We start from the raw sequence: 22,281 nt of genomic DNA on the forward strand, positions 1-22,281 counted from the left end.
CCTTTGTAGGGTCTATAGTGCCTCAAGGCTTTAGAATTGATTCTTTTCTGAGGTAAAATGATCCACCGGACTTGTATCGAAAATGTGTTCAAGATCAAAGTTATTATGATAGCTACAATTGCTTTTCGTCTATTCTGGTGCATCAGTCTGCTCAGACATGTGTTTCTATTGTTTTGGTCATTTAATTTCATTCACCAAACTGGAAACTTGGAAAATAAAAACACCTATTTGTATTCAGCATTGCTTATTTTATCTTGAACAAATGTTTCTTCCTATTGTCCCAAATAGTCTAGGAATATCTGCATTTCGAATCTCTGTTCTGTCTGTTGTTTTCAGCAAAGAAAACAGAAATAAGCAGGCAAACTTCTAATCGAATGCAGTCAGCGAAAGTATTTCTAAACGTCAGCTTTTCCCAAAATGAAATGGAAACCGCTTCGTTTAAACGCCTATTCTTTAAGTCCTGCTCGAAGGCAAAAATTCATCCGCATTGTTTTGGTTTCGTGGCTTTTAAGAGATTGAGCTTTCGCTGCGCTTGGATAAAGTAGGCCAAAAAAAAAAAAAAAAAAAAAGAAAGACAAAGCGAATGTAGTCGGATTAAAGCGAATACCGGTTTACACCCTGCTTAAAAAACTTAGACAAAGAAGAAAGAACGAGAAGTCAACCTTTCGTTGCCTCTGACCAGATCAACCAGTCTTGAGACGAATGGCTGCCTCACTTCGGTTTCCATTTCAGTCGGGTTGAGTGGCACGTGTGGATTAACGAAGGATCGTCTGCTCTCCGTGATTGCTTCTTCGTGCTGTTTCGCACATTTCGCAGAGGCAAAAGCATAAAATTCTTGTGGTTATGACCGGGAATTAAGTTAGTATCCGCTGAAGGATGTTGGATTGATCAAAATGGAATAAATATGGTGATTTAGGAAAATTATGTGTTGAAAATCCTAGCTGTGATATATATTGTTCCTCACAGACTATTTGTTTCATTATGCATCATTAGGTAAGTTCATAAATCTATACTTAATTATCGTTTTTGGCATAAATTTCTTGCAATTATTAATTGGCAATTAATTTAGTAAATGACTACTGTTTATAATATAGATTTTAATGTTATCACGATCTTCGACGAAATTTTTAATGTCATAAAAATGAAGAAGCATGTGTTTTAAAGGTAGAAATTTGAGTTTCTTTCTAAGCATACCATACTATGACCTTGGAAGTATTCGTAGATAGATATATTATGATACCTAAGAAAAACTTTTATATAGGAAATTATCTCTAAAAGAAATATGTACTTCTGAAGACTCTAAATAGATTTTATAATGATTTAATGTTATTTAAAATAATTTGCTAAGATAAAATGCTCATAAATATTCATATTCTGCTCAAATTTAATCTAAAGTTATAATGAAGGCAAAGGGCTAGAATAACTTTTATTAAAACTGACAGTTTTACATCGAAGAAGAGCATATTTTGTGTTTTACAAGCATTTTGCAAATGCTGAGCAGGATGAAAAAACTCACTGAAATCGAAATGTGTTTCCCTTGAATTAAAATCAGCATATATACCATACTTTAGCTTCTTTCTTTTTCGCTTTATTTGCAATATTTTATGTATAAATCTTATTAGGTGTTGCTTTTTGCTAATTTTCTGTATTCTTAAAAATTTTTACTTAAAAATCATTGTAAATTGTTAAAATTCCTATTTTCTATTATTATGGAGTTTCTAGCACCGTGATAAATTCCTTTCGCAATTTTTATTAACATAAGCATAAACTACTTAAAATTCTTTATATTGGCCCAGCTATTACACATCTCATTCCCCCCCTTTTTTTTTAAAGATTTGAATAATTTATTTTTCGTAAAATTTTCTACTTGACACTCGAATTTTCTATTTCAGAATATTGTTTGTTTTGTAATCGCGAATGACATTATATTTTTTTAGTAGCCTAATTTAAATTTTACAAAATCACCTTTTACAATAAAGTTTCTTCTCTCTCTCTCTCTCTCTTTTTTTTTTTTTTTTTTTTAATCACAGATATATGCTATTAATAGTGGCTATGCGCTAACTATATTATTTTTGATGATGAATATGCTATATAATATTAATAATAGAACATGATTACGAGTAAAATGGATTTGTAATTTTTAGAAGTCTAATTTTAATTCTTGTAATCTTATGTTTTATTATAAACCCCCTCCCCCCGTTTCCTTTTTATTAGCTCAAAGGGGAGTTTTGCTCGGAAGAGCTATTGAGAAGGGAAGGGTTGTGGCAGTTTGCATCGTCCACTCTAAAACGGCGTTTCACACTTTTCAAACTGATGTCACCAAGCATTACAGCCCTGTATTGTATTTAAAGAAATTAAATAACGAAGAATCTGCATGAATGTATGCATGCATACTAGAATAGTAGTTACAATATGCATATATTTATATATGTAGCTGCAATATGCATATATTTTAAATAAAGTGTATGGGAACAGAAATACATTTTACGATTTTTTTTCTAGTTTCGAAAAACTCTTAGAAATATATAAAAGTTTTAAATTTTTGTATACTGATGAAAATACAGCTAAAAATTTAAAAATCTTAAAGTGAAAGCATAAAAATAATAAGCTATTACATCTTTAAAAGTTTAAAAAAAGATAAGTAAATGTGAATTGTCATATTGCATACTAAAAAAAGAAAAAGGTTTTTCTGTTCATAAAAATGTAAAGAAAACTCTTCTTGGTTTTAAAAAATGGGAGTTCCCCAAAGCTTAACATATTAAACGAGAGCCCTTTTAAATGGAATCTCATGCGTAAATACTCTTCAGTGAGTTAACTAAAACTCAAATTTTCATATAATTATTGAGCCCGAAACTAATCTCGTTCAAGATTGTTTAAAATCAAAACTTTCCTTACAACTGGTTATTTTTCCTATAATGAAACGTTTTACGAACTTTTTTCTAATGTCATGCTTAGTAAAATTAGATTATAATAAACATACTCTGCACCTATATACCTTTAAAAAATAACATCAGTATAAATGAGGAGAAGAAATGCTATTTTACAAGAAAATGTGATCCATTAAGAAAAATTTTCAGTCTCTCTTACGATAGAGCAGTGTTTAACATTTCCGAAATGTAAAGCTTACGAAAAGTCAAAAGTAAGTATTTTTAAATTTAAGTGAAATAAGCTGCTTTGATCTAATCTCGCAAAAGGGAAGGATGTCGATTTTCATTTGCAGACATTAATTTCTATCAAGCTTGAAAAGACTTCACAAGTTTGCCTGCAGGCTTAACTTATAATATGGAAGTTAAAATGGACTTCAACAAAAATTTACATTCAAGATATGGAACACACGATACTTCAAACTTTTTCTTTTTCAATCAGTCAATTTTTAAAGCAGTACACACAATATTGGAGCTAATACTTTAGTCAAATTATGAATAACACTAAAATTGAGATCAATTAATTTACGTGCTTATTCGCTGAATATTTATAATCTAATAGCTGTCAGCATTAAGTTAAAATAACTCGTTGCTTCAAACTTTTGATATTCTATGTAAATTTAATTTTAATTTTTTTCTTTCTTCAATATATTAAAAGTTCTTCTTTGTTAATTCTTAAAGTACAATTTAGAATATTGAATATCTGGTGGATAATCAGAATGTAAATACTGATGTATCTGATATAGATTTAATTATTTATCATTCATGTGAAATTACTTACTTTCACGTAAATCTATAAAACGATAATTTATATATTTTGTTCAGGAAGCAGCAGAAGTTTTGCAATAAATTGCTCTATCAAGGGAAATTGCAGAATAAATATCGTGAATTTAAAAAACGGTTTTCCTCTAGAACGATATTAATCAATTTAAAATCAAGTTTATCAATTAAATTAACGAAATTTAAAAGCTAGAGCAATCATTCAAACTTCAAGTTTTAGTGAAATGAAAAAAATAAGTAAATAAATAAGCAAAAACAAAAAAATGAAAATTTAAAAACAATAAATAATACTACTTCAATTTTTTTTTTTTTCTTGTTAGCCCAAAGGGCGTTAGCCCAGAAGGGCTATTAATTTCGTTTCGCCATTTTGAGCCAAATCACTATAAATGGGTATCACTTTTCAAATTGTTGCCACCAAATGTGTCCTTGCATTATTTTTAAAGAAATTAATATAATGTAATACGCTGACTACCAATAAGTATTTGGACACCTATGCAAATGACGATATCTGCGGTCCTAAGGTACGTCACGGACTCCGCCGGTATATATCGTGTAGGAAACAGCATCGACTTTAGTCGCATGCAAGATGCCTCGCAGTTCGGAGCTCTCGGATTTCGAGAAAGGTATAATTATCGGGTATGACAAATGTGGCCGATCCTTAAGCGACATATCTAGCGATCTGAAGTACCCAAAATCGATAGTGGCCTATGTGATTAAGAGTTGGAAGGTGAGCGGTGATTATCGGAATGTGCCCCGAGGCGGCAGACCAACGAAACTGGGAGATAGAGATCGACGAGTGCTGTCCAGAGAAATTCGGAAGAACCGCACCCAACCGATGGCCCTCATCCGCGAGAAGTTTCAACAGGGATCCGGGAGTATTGTTTCAATAAATACCATCCGTAAGGAAGCACGTCTGCTTGGTTTTCATGGTCGTGCTGCTGCCCATAAGCCTTTGATCACAAAGTCCAACCGCGCTGCTCGGTTAATGTGGTGAAAAGCACATCGAAATTGGACCGTAGATCAGTGGAAACGGGTTATTTGGAGTGACGAATCAAGGTTCACCCTTTACCGTTCAGATGGCAGGGTCTGGGTCTGGCGTCTACCTGGAGAACGTCTCCTGCCAGAATGCATTGTGCCAACAGTCAAGTTCGGCGGAGGTGGAATTATGGTCTGGGGGTGTATCTCCTGGTATGGGCTGGGACCCTTGGTCCCTATTCATGGTAAGCTCAACTCCGATGCCTACTGCACTATTTTGGATGACAATGTGCTTCCTACGTTGTGGCAGTTTTACGCGTTGGACCCTTGTTACTTTCATGACGACAATGCCAGTTGTCATGTTTCGACGTTAACCAAGGCTTGGTATGGTGCTAATGGAGTTCATTGAATGGACTGGCCAGCCCAGAGTCCAGACCTGAACCCTATCAAGAACCTCTGGGACGAGTTGCATCGCCGAATTCAGGGGTGCACTACCCGTGCAAAATCGGTGAAGGAACTTCTATGTCTTCTCCAAGCCGAGTGGAAGAAAATACCACTAGCTATCATACAAAGACTTGTGGGAAGTATGCCCCGGAGGGTCCACGCTATAATTACCTCTCATGGAGGCTCTACCAGCTATTGATTTTGAATAAAGTTAGTTTTTCTTTTCTATCACAGGTGTCCAAATACTTATTGGTAGTCAGTGTATAATGCCCTGCATTATAAAATTAAATAAAGAAATTAAATAATGAAGAACCTGCATAAATATATGTATGTTTCTCGCATTGTGATAAAACAACGGTACTTAGAGGTATCAAATTTTGAATAAAGTAATCACCCGAATATGGGCATCTGGAGACCCTAATTTGGAATCTGTTTTATTACCTATTTCATATCTTGTAAAACTTTAACGAATTTTTTATTAACAAAATCAATGATTAAGACACAATAACACGCTGAACAAATAATAATTTAGAAGTCAAACAGCAAAAATCAGCGTTATATTTTCAAAATTTTCACAGGACTAGTTTCGATGGTTTTTCCGAACCACCATCGTTGTTTGACTTCTGAAACTCAATGATTTCAAAGCCAGCCATGGCAACACTGTACGGGAGAAAAAAATTATCTCCAGTGCGCGAGTGTGTGTATCGGAAATTTTAAAGGTATGTTCTTTTTAAATTATTTTGTGATACTGCTATTGAATTGAATTTTAGGGTTTAAGTGCGAAGAACATGATATTTAATATATAAAGGTAACACACAAAACGTTAAAAAAGCCCTTTTGGGCGTAATATAAAATCTGAAAACTTTCAGATTTTATTTTATTTATTTTTTTTATTTTTATTTTTATTTTATTTTATTATTTTTTTTTTTAATGCGAAAATTTCTAATCCACTTTTCAAAAGTTCGAATGTGGAATTGAATTAATTTTTGTTACAGTTGCTTTTATTAATTTCATAATTTGTTTTCTTTTCGAATAGTAAGACTTTCGGTATCTGAAATTGTTCAGAAAATAGCGAAACAATCAATCTGAACACCAAGGCAATATGAGAAGGAATTTTATGAACATTTTATTTATGTGCATAAATGAATTTTGTTTCTTCTATTGAAATACGGAAAACAGAAAAGGAACCAAGTCAACTGAATGCATTAAGTTATGCAAAAAGAACTGCCGCAAATTTTTAATTGATTTTATCTTAATAGAACACTAAAAACAAAATATTATATGACTTTACATTAGATTATTATACAAAAAATATATTCCTCAGATCTTTGATACATATCATTAGAGAATTGTATACTGGCAATGCTAATCTGCATATTAAAAAATAATAATAACAATCTAAGCTTAGAAACATTGCACTAAGTTGTTGAATAAATACAATTTGCGTCAATATTTTCTTGTATTTATAACAAGCAGGATGCATGCACATAAACAAAATAGAGAAACATATAGAAAGAAAGACTCAGAAATAAAATTTGTAGATCAGTGAAACGCAGGTAAGTTTTTAGAGTCATTATTTTGAAACATGAAACACGAAAAATGAGCAATGCCCTCGCCGGAACTCGAACCTGGACCTCTCGAATATGCGTCGATTGTGCTATCGTTATACCACAAAGGCATGTAGAAAGGAGGGAGAAAATGTCTATCCGGTTATTACTGATTTTAATAAAATAATGCAGTAGATCCAAATATTTTGCAATAAAAATAATTTGAATTCATGTAAAATGAGAAGTGAGAATTATGGAGACCATTTTAGACATTTAAGTTTGCTAGTTAAACTCGCTCAACACTTAACGTCAATAGAACAAGCACAGGAAAATGGTAATTCCGTATATTTTCTACTTAAAAATTGACTCAACAGTGGCACAAAGGATTCCTAATTGACCAAATTCAGCCGCCGATGATGTGGTGCTGTGTTATCGGCTACCACATCTTAATTCGGGGGCCACAGTAAAGAAATTAGATTTTCTCAGCAGGAAACTTGAAAAAGCCAATTAGCTTTGTAAGGATCTTAAGTTTTACTAACGTTTATTTTATTTTATTTTAAATCTTTACTATCACTTCTTATTTTCTACTTCCGGCCAGAATTAAAAGCGTTAACTTATTTATGCAAAATTTGTCTGGCGAACGCCAAGTACTTAAGTTGTGGCTTTTTGCCAAGCGAGAGAGAGGAAGGAGTTAGTCGAAGCAGGCCGCTTGCCTTAGAAGTTTTATTCGGTTGCTGTTTGCCTTCCAGGCCAGAGGTTTAATCCTCGTGATAATTTTAAACGTATTGTAGTGTTAACAGTTCTCTGTACTACATACGGCTTCCTGTTAATATCCGGCCAATTTTACACGTAGGCCCTTGTTGATTATTCCAAATTTAAGTTAGAGTTTAGTTATATTTTTATATTCTTACGTTCAGACCACAAGTAGTTGGTCTCTGTATTCCGAAGTACGGAAATTATTGTAAAGAGTGAAAAATAAAGGGTTTTGTATACCCTTCCTGTGTATCTTGTCTACTTCCCACAGTTATTGAACATAGCTTTAGTAAGCTCCCTGTTCCGAGTCAGGTCCTTGCATGTTGGCGGAACATTGAACCTGATAGCTTCATGGGATTTCGAACAACGGATCTTTCAAATTTTAGCTGAATATGCTATTGCAAGACCATACACGATAAAAACATACCTAGACCCATCCAATTTTGAATAACGTAATCTTCCATAGAATATGAGCATATGGAAGCCCTAATTTGGAATTTGAAATTTGTTTCATTATCGATTTCGTATTTTGTAACACTTGAACGAATTTTTGAGTAACAAACTAAACGATTTCAAAGCAATGGCAACACTGTACAGGGAAAAAAAAAAAAATTATGTCCAAGAGCGCGAGGCACGAGCACGAGCAAAAAATAATTATTTATCGGAAATTCTAAAGATATACTCATTTTAAAATTATTTTGTGATGTTGCTGTTGGAACTGAATTTTATGGTTTGAGTACGTAGAACATGATATTTAAAAATAAAGGTAACACGCAAAACGTTAAAAAAACGCCCTTTGGACGCAATTTAAAATCTGAATCCTCTCAGAATTTTTTAAAATTTTATTTTTATATTATTTATTTATTTATTATTATTATTTATTACTATTTCTCGTAAAATGTATTCGGAATTTTATATAAGGCATACAAGTAATGTAATTTCGTATGGAATTCTTAAAGGCTATGTTTCTTTTCTCGTGACTTTCTTATCATCTGTCTGTCAATATGGAACACAATTCTTCAGTTCTGTTTGTGCAAGGAATTTCTGCCCTTTCTGGACTGCAGTTTTCCTGGGTAGATCACCAGCAGAACGTCGAACAGACTCCACAAAGTATGCATCTACCTTATTTGTTTACTGGCATAGTCGCACTTTTTTGTCAATTTTTCATTCCGAAAATCTAGGTGCGACTATTATGCGGGGAAATTTATTGCCCAATTTCCTTGTACGAAGTAAAAAGGAAGTATTGTAATCGCGAAAAGTTTCCGGCATCATATTTCAACGCAAATATACATTTTCACCGCTATCGAATGCAATTTAACGATGTTTTTGCGTGACATCTGTCCGTAAGGACAGGATAAAAGACTATTTTCCCCCAAAAAAATTGCAAAACTAATTTAAAATGAATTCTGAAGAGAATTTTTCGTGGCGTCTATTCGTATGTAGGTACGTATCTCGCATAACTCAAAAACGAGTAGCCTCAGAACGTTGAAATTTTGTGTATAGGATTGCTATAACATGTAGATGTGCACCTCATATTTTGGTTGCAATCGGCCGCACCAAAAGTATATAAATATATGTATATATATATCCACTCTGTTACTCGGCTCTGATCTCAGTTTCTTTATTCTTAGATGTTTGAAAATTGTGCATTTTTTTCTTTAAAAATTATTTAATTATGTTCTTCTTATCTTCCGGTTAAGGTTTTTATGCCTTTAGTAAATCTGTATGCAATAGTTTTAGAATTATCAGCAATTTAAAAGTTGTTTAAGTGCCGCTAATCCTAATATTTTTTTTCATGGCGGCCATTGCTTATTTACATTTGAAACAGCAGAATAGTAGATTTGTTGCCAATCTAGAGAAAGTAAGTTTCGCAATGAAAAAGATAATGCCTTCTTTTATTATTGCGAATTAAATCATGCTTAATCCATTCTGGTATTTATTCGAGGAAATAAGTGTTTAAGTTTTACTTCATAATTTTTAATACAGACATCTTGAGTTTTAATGTATTTTTGCCCTGTCGCGAAGTGAGAACTGAATTAATTGAATGAGAAATACTGAATCGTCTGTCAGAAACTGTTTGTTTTTTGTTGTTCTTTGCTTTCGAATTATTCAAGAAAATCGACTACATCCAAAGAGATGCCTGTAATTGCTTTAGATGACCCGGCGCTTCAAAGTATAATTGCTACTCTAATTTCTACTAAGTAAATCCCAGAGAAAAGAAAAGAAAACCACAGGAAGTCCTAAGAAAATAGCCGATAATACTAAGAAATTCAAACCCTCCCCTTTAAATTTTGAAGCAGTAGTTAACAAACACAGAAGAGTTTTTCCTAATTTAACAGAAGCTATATCGCAAGAATATCTTAATACTCAGCTTCCGACTAACCCAAAAGATCTCTCCCTCAAATTAGAAAACGAAATCGCCGATAAATTAAACTGTATTGAGTCTATGAAGACATTAACCTCCCCACCAACGATAGAAATGCGTACAAAGTTACAAGAAGAAATTCAACAAAATCAATTCATTTTAGCAGGCATTCAGAACACCCCGAAGCTCGCAAATTCTAAAACAGATGATAAAACAATAAATCAGAAAGATTGGCAAACTCCAAAGAAAACAGCGAAAAATTCCGAGTCCATCCCACCACCAGATATTCCGCAAAATAACAGATTTGAAACTCTTAACGAAATTAACGAAGCTATGGAAGTTACAGATGAAACGCAAATGACTACAACACAGAATAAAGCAGAAATAAAACGAAAATTCCCCCATTAGTTATTCCAGAAAACCATGTTGATTGGCCTGAAATAGACAAAATGCTCAGAGAAGTATGAAAAAACGAATTTGAAGTTACAATCAAAGCCAGACGGATTTTCCTTTACACTACCACCGAAGCCGATTATAAAGCTACAGTTGATAAATTCCAGAAAGCACAGATTAGTTTTCATACGTGCCAAATTTCCTCAGCCTCTTCAATTAAAGTTATACTTAATAATATCCCAAGATCCTACACAGAGCAAGCAATTCACGCAGACTTAGAACGCAGAAGCTTCCCTATAATTACAGTAAAGCAATTCACGAAGAAAGCAGAATACCAAATTAGCCATTTACCTATATTTTTCCTTGAACTAAAAAGAAATTCTGCAGGAGAGAAAATTCATTAATTAAACAATATGTTCGGATTCAATATCAAAATAGAAAAATATCAGCCCAGAAAACGCCCAATTCAATGTTTCAATTGCTAGGAGTTCGGGCACTTCCAAAATAACTGCTTTAAAAAGTGTAAGTGCTGTAAGTGCGGACAAAGTCACAGATCCAATACCTGTAAATTAAACACAGATGAAAAACGAACTTGCATTTACTGTCACGAAAATCACGTTTCTTTTTATCGCGGTTGTAAGGTATATAGAAAAAGATTCAATCATTTAGAGAAGATAGAAAAACAACAAGAAATTTCCACTAAAGTTGACTTCCCCGAATTTATTCAAACTTCACGCCAAACTAAACAAGAAATGCCTAAAAACCTTTACAGTGACAAAGTTAAGCAGCAAAATCCGCAGAAAAATTTATCAGAAATCATTAACATTTTCAAAGATCAGAAAACCCTTTATCTCATGAAATCAATAACCACAATAGCTCAGAGAATTAAATCAGCTAAATCAAGTATGCAGAAACTTTGTCTAGCTTTTCAAGCAATCGAAATGATTTTGAACTTTGCAGATCAAGATTAATTCGCAGCTTCTCTCAAGAGACAAGCATAGCCGAGCGGCAGAAATCCTCAAGCTGCAGATCCTCACATCGTGGGGGCCACGTTTACTTCTCTTCTAGAGACTTTGCACTAGATGCAAAAAGTACGTTAAATCTTACTGGATTGAACTCATCATTAAAGACACCCTACTTATAATATATTGGTAAAGGCCGCACTAAGCCGATTGCCTCTTAATTTTGTTACGACATAGACGACATAGACATAGTTAAAAAATGAATGAAATATAACGCTCTTAAGTGAACCTAGGGCCAGAGTGTCGCTGTGTTAAAGAAATATATTGAATTTTAAAGAGTGCATTTATTCTATTGTGGTTTGTGCGCTATCGAGGAAGCAGATTTAATTCAATCCAATAAGTTTAAATGAAATACAAGAAAAAGTGGATATAATTTAATATTCCGTACAATGAAGTCATGTGGTGCATACGTCAGATTTTTTCTACTTCAAAACGGGAATGCGAATATTACGAGAGTAAACACGGTAATACTGTTTAACTTTTACATGTTGGAATACGCAACAGAAATCATAATATTTCATAAATTTTTGAGTTCGATTACTTTAAGATCAATGTCAAGAGTTCGAAGTTTCAAGTGTTTCCGAACATGAATTAATCGCGACAACTGATTTTGAAACCTTTAACTCTTGACTAACACGCCTGCCATATATATATATTTAAAATAAGTATCTATGGTACAGAACTTTGTACTTTCTTTCCTGCACTGTCTACATTTCAAAACCCTTATTTTAACTCTCTGCGAATAACCAAATGTTGAAATCAGAAAGAATATTTAAATAATGCATGTATGTAAATCACGCGGATTATTTTAAGAACATCTATAACATTCCAGAAAATGCTGGTTATGTAAGATATTTCGAGTGCATTATTTATTTGGCATATGTTGACAATCATTTATATTTGTAAAACTTAAATAATATTTGACTGTGCAGTTGTAAATCTCTCAGTTTGATATTTTTAATTATGCCTTCACTTTGCACTATGAATCCAATTTGCGTCTTACAGAGGAACATGTAGCAGGTTCCTAGCAAATTATTATCGAAAAGCAGTTGGATCAAATCTGTTAAGGTTAAAATATAAATATTTTATAGCTGTTTTTAATTCAAAAATATTCATAGACTATATATTGTTTATCATTCAATTAAGAGTTGGCAAGCAGAGTAATATTTGGGAACATTAATTAAAACTTTTGACGTCGCTTATCGGAATTTAAATAAAAACTATTTGTTGTAAGATTATTAAATTTCTCTGTATGTTTCAATCATTTGTATAATAATCTGCGTAAAGAGTTCAAGCTTAAACGAAACCCGCTGTGAGGTGTTCTTTCTAATTCAGAATACCTGCCACCGACCTTGACTCTTTTCATTTAAGATAGCAGCAATGATGTCATTGGCTATACAGCAAAAAATAATCATCTCCGCCCCCCAAGCGAAAACGTAGGAGGCTATCAATGTTAATCACTTCCTTCTGATTTAACCATCTTTCCAGCAGAGAATGTTTTATAAATTTTCTCGTATGTCTCAGGGAAACGAAGATTTTTCTTATGATCTCAAACAGTATTCATATTAAAAAAAAATTCAATTAAAAAAAATCTGAAAGTTTTCAGCTTTTATATTACACCCAAAAGGGCATTTTTTTACGTTTTGTGTGCTGCTTTTATGTATTAAATATCAGGTTCTTTTAAACCATAAAATTCATTTTAACAGCAATATCGCAAAAATAATTTTAAAATGAGCATATCTTTAGAATTTTTGATACGCAGTCTTGCGCACTAGAGATAAAAAATGTTTCTTTTTTTCGTACAGTGTTACCATTGCTCGCTTTGAAATTGTTGAGTTCGTTAATAAAAAATTCTTTAATGTATGACAAAATATGAAATAGATAATAAAACAAAATCCAAATTCCAAATTAGGGCTTTCAGATGCCCATATTCGGTGGAGGATTACGTTATTCAAAATTTGATGCTTTATTACAATGCGAGAAATATACATACATTTATGCAGATTCTTCATAATTTAATCATTCATGAATTTCATTCATGAATTATGCAGATTCATCATTCATGAATTTATGCAGATTCTTCATAATTTCTTTAAGTATAATACAGGCTGTAATATTTGTTGGTAACAGTTTGAGAAGTGAAGCAAAGCAGAAAGTGAATCGACGTAAAATGCCAAAACGAAATTAATAGCCCTTCTGGGCTAACGCCCTTTGGGTTAAAAAGAATAAGTTACTTAGTTTTCCAAATTTATGCAATAACTGGTTTATTTCAAATTTTACATGAGTTAAGTTAATTTTTCAAGATAAGTAACTTAAACGACAAGTGATACGTTAATGTACTAGCATTTCAAAAAGAAGGCGCAGAATTCAGTTGGCCACAAAATTATTCTTTTTTTGCTATAGTGATAAGTTTGTAGTATTTACATGATAAGGAAAAGAAGAAAAATCATTTTTTTACGTTATCTTCCTTCCTTCAAGTTCGTACGGCGTTCGTAGATTTGGAGTGAATAACGACGACACTTGATGAAGTATCGAAACACACTTTATTTAGCCAAGAATAATCAGGACAGCTCCGAAATCATGTTGTACAGTCGTCAAAGAACTTCTACAAACTCGCTGACACAATCAGCGACACAGCCTTCACACTATCAGGCTATAACGGTCAATACAGCTTCGCTGCAAAGCAAAAGAGCACAGCTCCCGACTCTGCTCGGTCGTTCTCGGAACTCCATGTACTCTCGAGACTCTCCACGCTACAACTCGCGATGTACTCGACGACACACAGAGCACAGCTCTCGACTCTTCGATTCAGTCGTTCGCAGAGCTCAACACGCTCTCTCGACGATGCACTAACCACGATACACTAGGAGATTCTTTCGGTGCACTCGACGACTCACTCGGCACTCACTGCCTGGCTGTCAACGCGATCGACTCCGAACGGACTGACTAACTGGAGACACACTAAACTCTCCGCTTACCAGTAGGGTTTATATAGCTTTTGGCTTGTGTTCGAGAATATTCTGGTCTAAACCGGTAAGAATTTGTTCCAGAAAGTTCTCCATCCGTCATGGTATATCGCCAATTTTGTCGCCAAATGGGCGATTTATCGCCAAATATGGCAACCCTGCATCCCCCTGTCATTTTATGGCAACCCTAAACCTGCTTTGCGAGGAAGCTATCTTACCGCGCCTGAACATTTCGTAACAATATTCTTGCTTTAGGTTCAATATGTATGCTGTTGTTGTGACTAATCCTGCTCGTCTGAAATTAGAAAAATTCCATTAAATTCCTCGTGGTAAGGAGGTAAGATTGCGGCTGTCGTTGGCAAAAGCCTTGGGCACCCTGCAATTGAGAGTACGGTTTTGCCCAGTTCTGATCCCAATGTTTAAGAAGAGCACCCCGAGGGGACGGGTCTGATGATCGCCAACTCGTCAAGAGAACTTTCGGCACGCCGCATATTTTAAATGCCCCATGCCTCACAGAGACTGTACATTTACAAATATACATGCCTCGTTCGGCATTCGAACGCAGGCCCTTCGGTACGATAGTCAGAATCACTAACCATTATTCCGTTTGGGCGATAAGTTAGATATGTTCTTCATAGGTTGCATATTCTTGTTCTTTAATAGACGAAACACGACGGTGGGTTGAGCTCCTCTCTTCCTAAATTCCCAACCACATTATGTTTCAGCTACGAGGGACTTGATGTCGAAAGGGACAATTCTCTGAACCCGCACATTCTCACATAGCTAGGTTACCATTTTCACTTTCTACAAAGACTTGAATGTCAAACAAAAATTTCGTTGAAGTGTTACAAAATATGAAATCGATAATAAAACAAATCATTTCAAATTCAAATTAGGGTTTCCACATGCCCATATTCTATGGAAGATTACTTTATTCAAATTTTGATGGCTCTAGGTACCGTTGTTTTGTCACAGTGCGAGAAACATACATACGTTCATGCAGATTCTTCATTATTTAATTTCTTCAAATATAATACATGGCTTTAATATTTTATGGCAACAATTTGAAAAGTGATTCGCCGTTTATAGTTTTCAACGCAAAATGCCAAAACGAAATTAATAGTCCTTCAGGGTAAATTGTTCCTTTGGACCGAAAAAAATTCTCGACTGTTGTCAGTGTTTAATATTATATCATATAGTCAAATATTCAAAAAACTGGAAGCAATTTTTTGGAATAAATAAAAGCTATTTGTGCAGACTATAAAAGCATATGAGTTTTTACTTTTAAAAATATGATAATTACTGCTGAATAATTCCGGTTTTAATAATTCTAAAATATACTTTTAGTCGTCCTGGTTTCAGAACTTTCTGCGTTGATGCAATAAATTTTTTAATTTGCATGGCTCTGAGCTTTCCTCTTCTATCTACATCGCTGAAATATGTTTCGGGTTTTATTGTAAAATTTCAATCATATTATTGAGATTAATATTTTACCTTGGATGACTTTCGTGAATTTTTAATTTTTACTAATTTTTTGAATTGGAGATTTTATCAAATCTCACTGTGAAAAATCCCAGTTATTATTTTTTAACCCGTGGCCACCGGAAAACAATCAGAAACAAGATCTGATGCTAAAAAGGGTATTCCCTAGCATAATTTGGATATTTCATATCAGTTTTCGTGGATAGCCGTATAACATGCGATTAGTAAATAAGGATAGTTGATTACCACAAATATATGGAAAAGTCAATATTGTTGCGAAAATTTGTTAACAGTGATGAATCTCTGTTGTAGTCCCTAGGGAAAAAAATAAAGAAAGAAAGTCACAAATATTAATATGCGCAACTGTGCGTGTCATAAAGATGCCATTATTTGCCGAGGGAGAAACTTTCGTAACAATAACCTGGCATAAAGGTGTCAGCGCTTATGAAGGTCTTTGCTGTATATTTAATTTTTACTCAATACAGCACTAGCTGTATGGAATACTTGATATGTTTTCTTGGCTATATCGCATTTCTACAATTCTAAAAAAGTGATGAATATCTGCCGAGAGTACAAAATACTTTTGTTTTAGTAATCTAATCTCGCAAAACGTGTATATTTTTTAAGATTAATAGCTGATGTTAATGATTCTAAAGTACCAGAACGTTTTAAGTTAAAGAGTTTCTGATAATATAAATGGAGAATACTTAATGTCTTATTAGTTTGAACACATTATTTAAAATATAAGGATAAAGTTTTGTTTTTTTAAAAATACAAAACTGTCATAAAAACCACAAAAACGCAAATTTTATTGTGATCTTTCTGTTATATTTCTGTTATATCAAAGAATTGCGCTAGAATAGAATGTACTGGGAACAAGAACTCAAAGATTATACGGAAACTGTACGTTATTAAAAGCACATCAATGAAAGTAGCAGTATTGTAATTTTCAGGCATTTAAAAGTAATTTTCAGTTCTGGGGGATATGGAGTGAACAGCCGCCCGGACGATATTAGGTCTATTGCAGTGCCGAAGGGCCCGGGAGAAAACATGGATCTTTGTAAATGTATAGTGTCTTTTCGGCATGGAGGCACTCTGAATATACGGCGAGCCGAAAGTCCTGTCATGTGAACTGGTGGTAGGGCAAAGCAGTGAAAGACCTCCAGATCCCAAATCCTTGAGGCTCTGGCAACAATTCTTCCATGAAATTCATAGACAACCCAACAACAACATAAAATGAAAATTCAAACGGAGAAAAAATGCCATAAGGATTTCTCAAAATTATATATTTAAATGTAACGTCAGTTACAATGGCGATTACATGAACGACTATAACCAATAACAAATGTAGAAGAGCCTCTTAGGAAATTAATTCGTTTATCCTGTCTTATCATAAAGCAGAACACAAGCTCTTCAAAAGGGAATGCTTGAGTGGGGCTGGCCAGTCCACTTTCTTTTTAGTTTCTAGTACATTTGTTGCGTTATAGAAAATTAAAATATATTTATAAAGTTGGAATATTAAGAAATCTTAAAGCATGATCGAAAGTAATACCCGTTGTTTTGTTTCGTTCGTGGAGAAAGTGCGGCAGTGGCTACTCTCAGTAAATATATCAGAAATGAGGTTGAAAGTTGTTATGTATTCATGGTCCGTTTGAGCCATCTTAGGACCTAAGGCAAGCACTGTTTCCAAGTGATTGCAACGCTAATTTTTCCTCGCTTTTATGAAAGGAAAGCAGGATTGTGAAGAAATATTATTAGAGGATTTTGAAACTCTCGAAAATCAGGAGCCTTAGTAACATTGCAGGCCTTGGTGGTAATCATTAGTGTATAAGATATTTCTCCCGCCTTTTTAGCATGCCTTCGTGATGTAATGGTCAGCACACTCGGCGCGTATTCGAGAAGTCCGCGATTCAAGTCCCGGCGTGGGCATTGCCTATTTTTCATCTCTGGTTTCAAAATAATGTAATGTCTCTACAGTGTCTCCCGAACTAAAAAAGGTGATGGAGGATCATTCCTCACCAGAGTTTGGCGATTGGGTCTTCTAATTCCCAGTCGCCCTTTAAAAGGGAGAGTATATAAGCTATTTCTCACGCCTTCTTAGCATGCCTTCATGGTGTAATGGTCAGCATGCTCGGCGCATATTCAACAGGTCCGTGATTCGTGTCCCGGCAAGGGCATTGCTCATTTTTCATCTCTCTTGTTGTCAAAAAATACCTAATGTCTCTACAAGTGTATATATGTTTGTTCGATTTTTATGTGAACATGGCAAAGATCCTAATGACTATCGCCTAAGGAGTTTGGTTTAGTTTGATTTATTTGATTAAGGCAAAACACTCAAGGGGTATCTCCTAAGGGGAGAGATGCCTTCGTGGAAGGTTTTCCTTAGAAAATCTTCCACGAAGGCATCTCTCCCCTTAGGAGATACCCCTTGAGTGTTTTGCCTTAATCAAATAAATCAAACTAAACCAAACTCCTTAGGCGATAGTCATTAGGATCTTTGCCATGTTCACATAAAAATCGAACAAACATATATACACTTGTAGAGACATTAGGTATTAGACATTAGACATTAGGCTCGTATACAGGGACAGGGAAAAGTGGACGGAGCACCAGAACTTCGTCAGTGACTTTTACAGGTGTTGCTCCGCCGCACTACTGTACCCCGCTGGGCTTTTAGTTGGCCCGCATCGGATGCTAGCCTACCAAGACATTTACATAGTAATTTTACATTAATATTAGACTTACGTATTGAATATACAATTACAAAGACATAGTATACAATTATTGCAAAGAAATTAACCTATTAACAAAAGTTGGATTATGGCAGATTGAAATAACATAATTACTTCGAACATACATACAAACTTTCATTGTACATTGTACTTCATACAAACAATATATTTACATTAGTATATCTAGTTACATCGAATTAAAATAAACATCATTTTAAGGAGCTAATTGAAGGTTTTTTTTTTTTTTTTTTTTTTTTTTTTTTGTGCACTTTATCATATTTAGTTGAATTACTAAGGCGAATTCTCTTATTAATACATTTCCTTTCATTTTTTTAACTTGTTACACACAAATGCATTATTATTTTTGTAAATTAATGTATCATAAATACAGAAAATATACATTAGAAAATCACATAATACTTACATTTACACTAATATATCTAATAGAGTCGTATATTATTTATATTATTTTTTAATTAATGATTTAATTATTACATTAATACAGTCCAAATTCTTAATGTAACTATTTTATAAAAACTATTATTTAGCCTGTTTCAGACACTTGCAATATTTCTGAAATCTTGCATTATTTTTGCAAGTTGTAGAATAAGAGGTATTTATACAGATGTGATAGCATCTTGACATATGTCTTCTCTTTTATATGCAAAAAGTTTCTTCATAATCAAGGAAACCTTTTGTTGTAATTGAGGTATCGTTAGCATGCATTTAATGTACTCAGGCGTAATTTGTGACCTTCCTTTGCAGTGTAGCTCTTTTGTGAGCTGGCACTTGAAAACATAGTGTTCTGGGTCTCCCTTTTCCCCACATACGCACTTGTCTGAATCGCTCAAATTTCGTGCAAAGTAGTACGTGGGGATGGCTCGTATACAGGTTACACATGAGGAAAACCACAAAAACGCCTAAGAAGCTTGATTGTTTGCAGAATTCGAACCTCAGACCGAACTACCAGTGTTCAGCGATTTTACTGCTCGGCCATTAGTGGGCCATCGCTTAAAGGGAGGGATGCCTTTGTAACATTGTAACTGACGTTACATTTAAATATATATAATTTTGAGAAATCCTTATGGCATTTTTTCTCCGTTTGAATTTTCATTTTATGTTGTTGGTTTGTCCATGAATTTCATGGAAGAATTGTTGCCAGAGCCTCAAGGATTTGGGATCTGAAGGCTTTCAAAGAAAAACTGGCGAACGCGGTTCAAAGTACGAGTGTTTAGCGGCTTTAACCAGTGGGCAGTTGGTAAACATCTTATCTATGAATGAAATTTAAGTTTGCAACTCCAACAGAGATTAACTCTTTTTCTCTTATTTGGTATTCACTTGTGTCCTTCACTCCTTTCAATTTGTCAAAAATAGTCAAAATTCTCTACTTGAATCGCAAATAATTGGGAAACAAAATTTGCTTCACTGAATTGCTATGTATTTTTGCAAAGCATGCTTTTTATGATTATGAAACAATATTCTTTTACCTTAAAATGCTATTCTGTAAATCACAGTCGTCTTACATGCGTTTTATAATATTTAAGGAAATTAATTACGTTTCCTTTTAATTTTTTCAAAAAAAAATATTACTCAGTTTTACTTTAAAGTATAATAACTAGATTGTTTTATTATTTTTCATCTAGAACAGCATTAAGGTATTTAGCTTATGTATTTGAGGATGTCTGATACCCAAACACGCACAATCTTTTTTTCTTGTAAAGCATCTTCAGAAATGCAGGGTTGGCTTACGTTCGAGACCTCTTCTTAATACAATTTTTATAAGGTAACTTTTTTCTGTAACACAGCGTACAACTTTTAATAAAGAAATGTATCTCCTTTTGTATTTTCTGTTTATTTCCCAAACAAGCTTTGCAGTGACCGGAATATGTTCCACTCACAGAAACTGGTACTTTTGTTTCCTTATTATTTTTACTTTCGTCTAGTCTTTTATCAGCATTTTCGCTGAATCGGATATAGAAGAATTGTCTTATTTATTGCCAGCTAAATGCTTCGGTCGAAGACCAGCACCCACTCACCGCGTAGCACAGAGATCTCAAAATTATCAGAGCGAAAGATCGAATGACGTAATCTAAGTAGTAAAATGTCGCCGTATGAGCATGTAATTTGAATCCATACGCTATTTGAATGCAAATTGAAAAAGAAAGGCATTAAGTCCTGCATTTGTTGTTGCAAAGTTTAAAGTATTGGACGAAGTTTTGTTTATGAAATACAATTCAATAAATTGCGAAACTACAGTCTTTATATTTCTTTTGGAACAAATCATTTACGCGTTATTCACAATGCTGCGCCCCGTTAGCTTTACTTTTTTCTTATTATTTGGGAAATAAATTCTTCAACCTATAGTTTTTAGACATTGCACGTCCAGAACATAGTAGACGTTTTTTTTTTTTTTTTTTTTTTTTTTTTTTTGGTAATAAATAAAGTAAGAAGAAAGTTAATCGGACAAAAAAAGTTCTTATTTTGAAAGGCATTCTGCCAGCAAAACAGTTTTACCATATGCCCCATTGATAATAAGGTAACCCTTTGTTGCAGTTCTTTGCTATCAGTAAATTGCTTTACACTTATAAATTCCTTAAAATATTGAAACGATAGTAGCTGCTAAATATAAGATCAGGGCCGTAAGCCAAGTGCTACCATACCTTCCTTTAAAAGTTTGGAAACCTATGTTGTATGGAGAAGCCAACATGGAACTATCATGGTCGTGTAGAATGATCAACTTTCTGGTAGAAAACACCATTCATAAGCTCACTTTTAGAGTTCCAAGAAATAGTGTAATTTCTAAGAGAATGTTAGCAGACGTGTACAGAAAAACGTATCTTTCGGTGCGCTGATTACTTCAAGTGATGGTTCTTTTTGTTTGGAAGAGTAACTCAGTGTATGAAATTAAAAAAAAAATAAAAAAAAAAATAAAAAAAAAATAAAAAAATAAAATTTTAAAAAAACTGAAAGGTTTCAGATTTTAAATTAAGTCTAAAGGGACTTTTTTTAACATTTTATCTGTTACCTTTATTTATTAAATATCATGTTCTTTGCACTTAAACCATAAAATTCAGTTCAATAGCAATGTCACAAAATAATTTTGAAATGAGCCTATCTTGAGAATTTCCGATATACAGTTCCGCGCGCTGGAGATATTTTTTTTTTTTTTTTTTTCGTTGAGTGTTGCCATTGCTCGCTTTGAAATCCTTGAGGTTGTTAATCAAATATTCGTTAAAGTTTTAAAAAATGTGAAATTGATCATAAAACAAAATTCCAAATTTCAAACTTGGTCTTGCACATGCCCATATTCGTAGGAGGATTACGTCATTCAAAATTGGATGGTTCTGTGTACCGTTGCAAAATCGCAAAACGAAAACAGTAGTCCTTCAGGGAAAAAACCCTTTTGGACTAAAAAATTGTCCAACTCAACTAACTTTTTAACATTTCACGTTCTTTTTGTATTATTGGAATGGTGTTTTTCTTGACTTGCATCGCATTTTCGGTTGCATCAGAAAATCGACTTGATTTTTTATAAGTTAGATACCTGCAAAATCTTGCTTCTATGCAGAGTTTCATTATTAAAGTGGTAAAAGTCATTGTCTCGTGGTTTAAAGCTCCTTTCTTCTTGTAAAAAATTTTTATTCAATATAAAAGCTCATTTTAATTTTTGATCGAAAATCTAAATATTAAATTAAACAATTTTTGCGGCAAAGCATTCGAGGATTATCTGTTTTAGGAGAGATGTCTGTCAGTATCCATTTCAAAAGAAAATTATTTCGTATTCATGGTATATCTGAGGAAAGACACGATACCTTGTAGTTAGTGTTGTTTGCTTGCCAGAAATCGAATAAAAAAAAATGGTCATGTTATGTGATCATCGCTTTCCTGGATAATGCAG

At 33.6% G+C, this 22,281-nt stretch overlaps 1 protein-coding gene across 1 annotated transcript in view; it reads left to right on the plus strand.

The window, feature by feature from the left end:
- The first annotated feature begins 671 nt into the window (after positions 1-671).
- The window catches only part of LOC118190766 (chitin synthase chs-2-like), a 136,293-nt gene continuing 114,683 nt past the window's right edge, over positions 672-22,281 (plus strand). The window contains exon 1 of the mRNA XM_085823198.1: positions 672-993. The gene's annotated coding sequence lies outside the window, so the exon portion shown is untranslated. The remainder of the gene's footprint in view (positions 994-22,281) is intronic.

The sequence above is a fragment of the Stegodyphus dumicola genome, chromosome 1 (assembly GCF_044657685.1).
Source record: "Stegodyphus dumicola isolate Sdum_Otavi_A_Nest chromosome 1, ASM4465768v1".
NCBI classification, from domain to species: Eukaryota; Metazoa; Arthropoda; class Arachnida; order Araneae; family Eresidae; genus Stegodyphus; species Stegodyphus dumicola.